Source organism: Hemicordylus capensis, chromosome 2, assembly GCF_027244095.1.
Source record: "Hemicordylus capensis ecotype Gifberg chromosome 2, rHemCap1.1.pri, whole genome shotgun sequence".
Taxonomy (NCBI): Eukaryota; Metazoa; Chordata; class Lepidosauria; order Squamata; family Cordylidae; genus Hemicordylus; species Hemicordylus capensis.
This window is the reverse complement of record NC_069658.1, coordinates 19,340,800-19,348,403: the sequence shown is the minus strand read 5'-3', so window position 1 is coordinate 19,348,403 and position 7,604 is coordinate 19,340,800.

Below are 7,604 nucleotides of genomic sequence, written 5' to 3'. Positions count from 1 at the left end.
GTTGATTTATAAAGCTGCAATCCTATCAATGCTTACCTGGAATGAAGCCTAACTGAGCGTACCCGGCCATGAAGCATGAACCTGTGTGTGTCTACTGAGAAGTAAGCTACATTGAGTTCATTGGGGTTTGCACCCAAGTCATGGTATATATTGCAGCCATTGAGTCCAAGTAAAGCTGCATAGGATCAAGCTGCACATTAAACAGATTCTCACTGAAATCATGCTTCCTCCCTCTGGTGCATTTTGGAATCTACCACTTCCTTTCATCCTTTTAAGCTCTCTTCCTGGCTTCTCACAGGACTCAATTAAAGTACCTTCAGTCTCATCCAACAAGGCTCTGCTGTTCCTCCACTGGGAAAATGGGGATGTCAGCAACGATTTCATGCATTACTCTTTCCATGCCAATTTTAAAACCTCTTATGCTTTACCTTTCATTTATATAAGGAAGAGGGGAAATTATGCACACGTGCACACACACATACAGAAAGATTATTTGGTTTAATAAAAAACACTGTGTTTGCAGATACATTGAGATGCACAGTGTCAGTGGAGGTCTTTGGTCAGATGCCGTCTATTCAAACTGAGAAGAGGCTGTGGACCTTAAAATACCTTTCGTATTATAGCCTTGTTCCCAGCAAAATTTAGTGTTGCTGATTTCTACTGCTACTACTATGAATATTTATACACCGTTTTTCGACAAGGGTTCTTAAAATCATTTACATAGAAAGATAAATAAATAATAAATGAGATCCCAATCTAAAAAGAAACATCAGCAACAGCCATTGGAGGGATGCTGTGCTGGGGCTGGATAGGGCCAGTTGCTTCCCCACTGCTAAATATAAGAGAATCGCCACTTTAAAAGGTGCCTCTTTGCTCAGTTAACAAGAGTCTCTCTCAGAGGTCTCTTGTAGTAGCAAATTTCCCAAAGCAATAAAAAGTGCAACTGTGGAATAAAGTGTAGTGATGCCACATTATATTCCATCCACTTTCCTATACCCAAAACATTCTCACAAGAAAAATAAAAACGAAAACAACAATCTCATCCTATCGCCAAACGAAGGCTGGCTGAAAGTTGTATTCATTTCTCCTCGGGAGATCATTGCAACAGAAGGTGTCAGGGGCCAATTTTAGGATATCAGCAGTATTTGCAGATTAGGCCATCCCTGCTGGCCAGTTTCACACTGAAATCAGTGCTGAGGGTTAAAGCATACAGCTGCTTTGGGGCAAATACTACTACTACTACTACTATGGATATTTCTATACCACTCTTCAACCAAAGCTCTCAAAGCAGTTTTTACATAGAAAAATAAATAATACATAAATAAGATGTCCACCTGCCCCCACAGTGCTGACAATCTAAAAAGAAACATAAGGCGCATACCTGCAAAAGCCACTGGAGGAATGCTATGCTGGGGTTGGATAGGGCCTTTTGCTCTCCCTCTGCTAAGTATAAGAGAATCACCACTTTGAAAGGTATCTCTTAGCAGATTGCAGAGGTGCACCTAGGTGATTTTGGAGCCTGGACCTAAAGGCCTTTGGAGCCCCACTGCCCAGCTGCAAATTAAGCATCATTTTTAAACACGTAGGTTCTTGAAGGCACAAACCACACCACTCAGGACAGGCTAAAGATGATTTGGGGGGGCCCCAGGCCCTGGACTTCGGCCCCAAAGTCCAGGGGTAAGAACGCCTCTGGAGACTGAGTAAGAAAAATTCACAGAGGAACATACTAACCGTCCCCACAAGTCATGGTCCTAATCTGTGCCAATGCCCAACCTTACCCAAATACTTCATATGCTGCAGAAACCAGCATTTGATTGTTGGTGTTTGTTTTAATTTACGGAAAATGCTTGAAACTTTGTTGAGGTTTCCAGCAGCTGGCAAAATGAAAAGAAGAATCAGTTTGCAGTAAGAGATTCTGTGGAAGATTTATTGGCTACTTATTGTTGCTTTGAGACAAAACAATTAATGTCTTAAAGTGCATTACGTCTCTAACATACAATTATTTTTTCAGGTTCAATGGTTTAAAATGTGTCATCTCTGCTCTTAAGCCAGAGCTTCTTGATTGGGTCTTTACTGGGAGTGGCCACAGCTGCAGAATTCACACTGTGGCTGTAGAAATGCTTCTCTCCTCAGTAATGGTTCTTTGGCTCACAAGTCCATGGAGGATCCAGAGATTGGTGCGGAGGATGGAGAAGGGTAAGTATCCATGAGTAGGATCTACACACGGGGAACAACTGAGTCTAGGACGGAGGAAGCAAGAGTGCCCCCGTCACTAATTATTCTGCATCATGTTCTTATCTGCAGGCTTTCTCTGTTGCAACGTCTTGCAACTTTAGGGTACCATCATGCTGTAGATGATTTCTTGTATGCCAACCTTTCTTATGAGGGGGGCTTCAAAGAAATGAATGGAATTTCAGTGGATTTCTCCTAGCCAACATGCATTTCTATAACCCTGTCACCAAGCCCAGGGGTCTATTTTAGGCAGGGCTGCTCCAAAGCACCCCACACGTGTTCATGGTATGCTTTGCAGATGGGAAAGTGGAAGGGGCATTTTGGAATGGCAGTGAACCTTCCAAAAGGTTTGGGATCCTTGTCTATCACTGGTGGTATGTCCTTTAAAAAATTGTTTCCCCTTCTAAAATTCCGTATTTACCCAAATCTAAGATGACTCTGAATTTGAGATGACTCCACTAAAAAAGGTTATACTTGTATTTATCCAAAAGGAAGAGGACCCTCCTCAAAAAATAAAATCTTATATTGGACACACACAGTTTTTAGCCTACTTTCCAGTAGACTTATGAGATCACCCTGCATTCCATGTGTGTGTCCATCCGTGTGTCCATCCCCCACTATAAATGTTGCAATGCCTGGACCAATATGAACCAAATTAGGTACAGTTGTAGGGGCACTTCAACAGCATAGATTGTGATGATGTAATCCAACGCAATTCAAGATGCTGGACTCTTACAACTTTTAAAAGGGCAGTCAAAACGCATTTGTTCACCCAGGCTTTTAATTAGATACTGTTTTAATTGTGTTTTAATAGTTTTAACTTTTAAATTTTAATTGTTGAAATGTTTTAACCTTTTTATTCGTTGTTTTTATTCTCTTGTAAACCACCCAGAGAACTTGAGTTTGGGGCGGCATAAAAATATGTCAAATAAATAAAATAAATAAAATATACTTTTGAGATGCAAGTGGGCTAATTTGTGAGCCGCCTAACCTATTTGAACCAAATTTGCCACAGCTGTAAGGACACATAGGGATGGCTCAAGGGCATAGTTTGTAATGACATCATCCACCCTGATTCAAGATGGTGGATATGTGAACGTTTGAGGGGCAAGTGGGATAACCTGTGGACCATCTAACCAATTTGAACCAAATTTGATACTTTTGTAGTGAGTGATACATTGGGACACCTCAGTGGTGTAGTTTGTAATTTAGTCATCCACCCTGGTTCAAGACGGTGGACACATGAACATTTGAGGTACAAGTGGGCTAACCTGTGAACCACTTAACCAATTTGAACCAAATTTGATACAGGTGTTGTGACACATAGGGAGGACTCAAGGACATAGTTTGTAATGATGTCATCCACCCAAGATGGTGGACACATGAACATTTGAGGTGCAAGTGGAGACCGATTTGGACCAAATGTGGTACAGTTGTAGGGACACATAGGGGCACCTCAAATGCATAGTTTGTCATGATATCATCCACCACAATTCAAGATGGTGGAAGCATTAACATTTGAGGTGCAAGTAGCCTAACTTGTGAACTGCCTAACTAATCTGGACCAAATTTAGTCCAGTTGTAGGGACAGTTAAAGGAAAGTAGGCAGATTAGTTCTTACTAGAACAACTTGTTTTATTACATATAGTAACTGTAATCAATATACAATAAAGATAGAAGCCTGCACATAAAGAAATGCCCTTCCCTTCACACGACTGCCAGCGCTTTCAGAAGCACCAGCACTTCTCATGCAGCATCCTATGTGAATTGGGAGTGTGTGTTCACAAATGCCTTTCTCCTTTTTAAAAAATAAAAATAAAAAGAGCTACTATAGACTCAGTGGATAAACCACCTTTGAGAGGCATTCTAAAGAGAGCTTCCACCATGTACCCTCCTGGTGTTAGCAGACAGGGCAGGGAATTCTGCAGAGAAGCGAAAACAGGGCACGTGGAGGAGAGATCAAATCTAATTGTCCTCTGGGCTAAATAAAATAAAAGTCATCTTACTTTGAAAAGGTTCACCATCCTCCATATCTGTACAAGTGTGTCTGCTGTGGACACACTTTGAATTCCACTCCAGATTCCCTGGTAATGACTGAGAAGAGCTGCCCTCGTGCTGGAGTCTCCAAGGGCAGAGGGAAGCATTTGTAAGTGCCTCATCCCAGTGCTGTTTCTCTCTCTCTCTCTCTCTCTCTCTCTCACACACACACACACACACACACACACACACACACACACACACCTGGTGCAAATCCAGATCGCCCCAACCCCTCCTGCAGCATCTTCAAGCCGGTTTTCTTGCCCCTAGACTCATCTTGTCCAGATAAGCCTTCCCACTTGCCCACCGTGCACAATAGGGACGTGCAAAGAACTGTATTTGCATTCCATTCCAAGTTCGGAACAGAACACAAATGCCCAGAATGTTCCATCGGGGGAAAACGGTCGAGCCAGTTGTTCCAAAGGAATAAGCTCGGAACACTCAAAACAGTCAGAGTGCCATTTTAGACTCCAGAATGGTGCTCTTCTAGCCTCTGTGCATGCACAGCAGCCATTTGTGTGGTACTTCTGACCACACTAATGGCTGTCGCACAAGTGCAGAAGTCAAAAGAGCGCCATTTGGAGTCCAAAATGGCGCTCGGAACACTCAAAACGTTCCAAGCTCAGAACAGGCCCTTCATTTGAAAGGCATTCTGTTCCGAGCTCTGAACACTCAAAACAGCCTGTTTGGAGTCAAACTATTCCACTCTTGGACCGTTCTTCACATCCCTACTGCACAGCCAGCTCCTCCATCCCCATCTCCTTATGCATGCATCCATCCCCTGCTGCCTGTGCTCCCTCAGGCCCCAGACTGTTGAGGCCAGCCAGAGAAAGAAGGGGAGAAGGCTGAGTAGGAGAGGAAGGGTTGTTGCAAGCGACTGAGGTTTACTTCTCAGTAAACAGCTGCCGAGCTTGGTGAAGCACAGGGCAGGGTGAGAACCCAAACTGGGGTGTAATATTGATTAAGCTCAGCCAGCATAGCTTTTTGAAAATGTGTTTTCTCCAAGCTCTGTAACGCAGGGCCAGCACAAAGGTGAGGGGCACCACAGGCAAAGCCCACCCACCCCCATCAGCCACCCAGATGCCTTCCTAGCCACAGCAGGTGGAGGGCAGGAGGGTGGGCACTGGGCAGGCAGTGGGGGGTATGATGCACCTGCCCTCCCTGCTGCCACCTCTACCTGCTGCTTTGCAGCGCCAGGTGGGTGGACGGGTGATGGGGAGGTGGTGGCAGGTGAGCAGGCAGGTGTTCCCCATCACCCATCTGCCCTCCTCGCTGTTGCCACCAAGCTTTGCTATCTATCGATCTATACACAAGAGTAAACACATCCAGTGACACCAAAGGGATACTAAGCAGGAGAGGGAGGGGGAGGGAGAGAGAGAGAATTTGTTACTCTGGAAGGCATAATCAAGGAACATGAGTACAATGACAAAGGTAAAGCTGCTGAACCAATCTGGAATCTAAATATGGAATGTGTGGTGAGAATGTATTTCTCTCTGTTCTAATATTCCTCCAGATAACACAATAGTGGGAGGGCATCCAAGCTACTCATTAGCCAAAAGTGTGAGCACTGGCCAGATGGTTAGCCTTGGTCTTTGAATAGTCAAGAGGCTTACCCTTGTGATTTATTGTGGGTTCAACCAGGTCTGCATTTACAATAGATTAGTCCGCTGTTGTTTGGTCAGCAATGGCTACACGCTCATGCTGCTCTTATTTTCTATATCCAGATGCATCCATAAATCTCCAGGTGAAATGGTGGAAACACCAGAAGTAAAAACAGCAGTGGCCAAAGCCCGGCGAACAGATTGCCTTGCCGTTCTTTGAACTGCCTCATTGGTCATTGGAATACATCCTGCCAAATTTGATATAGCATTTCCCATTATGTCATTAGCAAGAACAGATATTTTGAATCAAGAATCCAGAAAGTAGCCAAAACATATTTCCCAGAATAAGGAATTAATTTTGCTAGGTAACTCTCCCAGCATCTTTCTGCTGTAAAAAGAGAATTCATTGGGGACCATTCCACTGTAATACAAGATTTCCATTAAGTCCACCAGAAACTATGAGCTGTGGTATTTGATGCTGTATATGATTTACTACTCAGCTTTCCTGTTTTGTTGTAGAAGGCTTCAGTATTTTTGCAATACTTCCCATTAGCAAACATTTTTCTTGTTTAAGATAAACCTGCCAATTTTACAACTGAAACCTATAGTGCACCAAGGATACTTTAATTTGGACCTCGCATTCACAACAGCAGATGAGGTGGTAAACCTGTTCCTTGGCTGTACCACTTCTGACTGCAGGTGAGGTTTCGAGAGCTTCAGAGCTCCTCCATTTTATTTTATTTTTTAAAAGACAAATCCCTGTATTTAGAAAAACTACATGTCAGGGAGAAGTGTTCTGGCCTAGCCTTTTTCCTGGCATGCTAGATTTCTATGTTCAGGAGATCTTTGTGAGCAGAGGGAAATGTGAGCCACCATCTGCAGTCAAAAGTGGTACAGTCCAGACATAGATTTACTATGTTGTTTGTGAGTACTCGGCATAAGCATAAATATACTTTTATGCATTCTTGGTTTGGGAAGAAAATTTGGAAGGTTTATCTTACAATAATAGGGGGAGCTTCTAATGAGAATGGTCATGAGAAATGGTTCTCAGCAAGAATTAGGCTGCAGTGCACAGAGTTAACAATGCTGAATCCCCATTCATTTCATTGGGACTTAAGCATGCACAATGATATAAGAGGCTGGTTCACATGATTATGAACAGGGTAGAAGAAGCCTCTTCTGCCCAAGTCCGGGAGCTCTATGCTCCCGGACTTTCTGCCTGTGTGTAAGCTGAAAAAAAAGGCCAGAGGCCCGATCTCATGTGCAAAACAGCAGTGGAGATAGAGGGCTTTCCCCTTCCCCTCTTTAAAGAGCTGGGTACAGCTGCTGGGTAGAAGGGAGCCCTCTGACCCCGTTGCTGCTTAGCACATGATCCCTGCTGGTGCCTCCAAGCTTGTTTTTATCCTACCCATGAGCAGGAAACTGAACTTGGGTAGGAGGCTTCTCCCTGTTGAAATTAGAATGTCCCCATCTCTGACAGAGTCTTTGAAGACACATTTATTTACCTAAGCTTTTTAACTAGAACTGTGGTTTTAAATTGTTGTGTTTGCTTTGATCTATTTTAGGTTGCCCCGGAGATAGACGTTTGAGGTGGTAAACAATTATAACAGCCCTAATGAATGGCTCAATGGGGAAATGCTTGACTAACAAGCAGAAGGTTGCTGGTTCAAATCCCCGCTGGTATTATATTGGGCAGCAGCGATATATCGGGCTTAGTAATTTACTGTTAAAGGT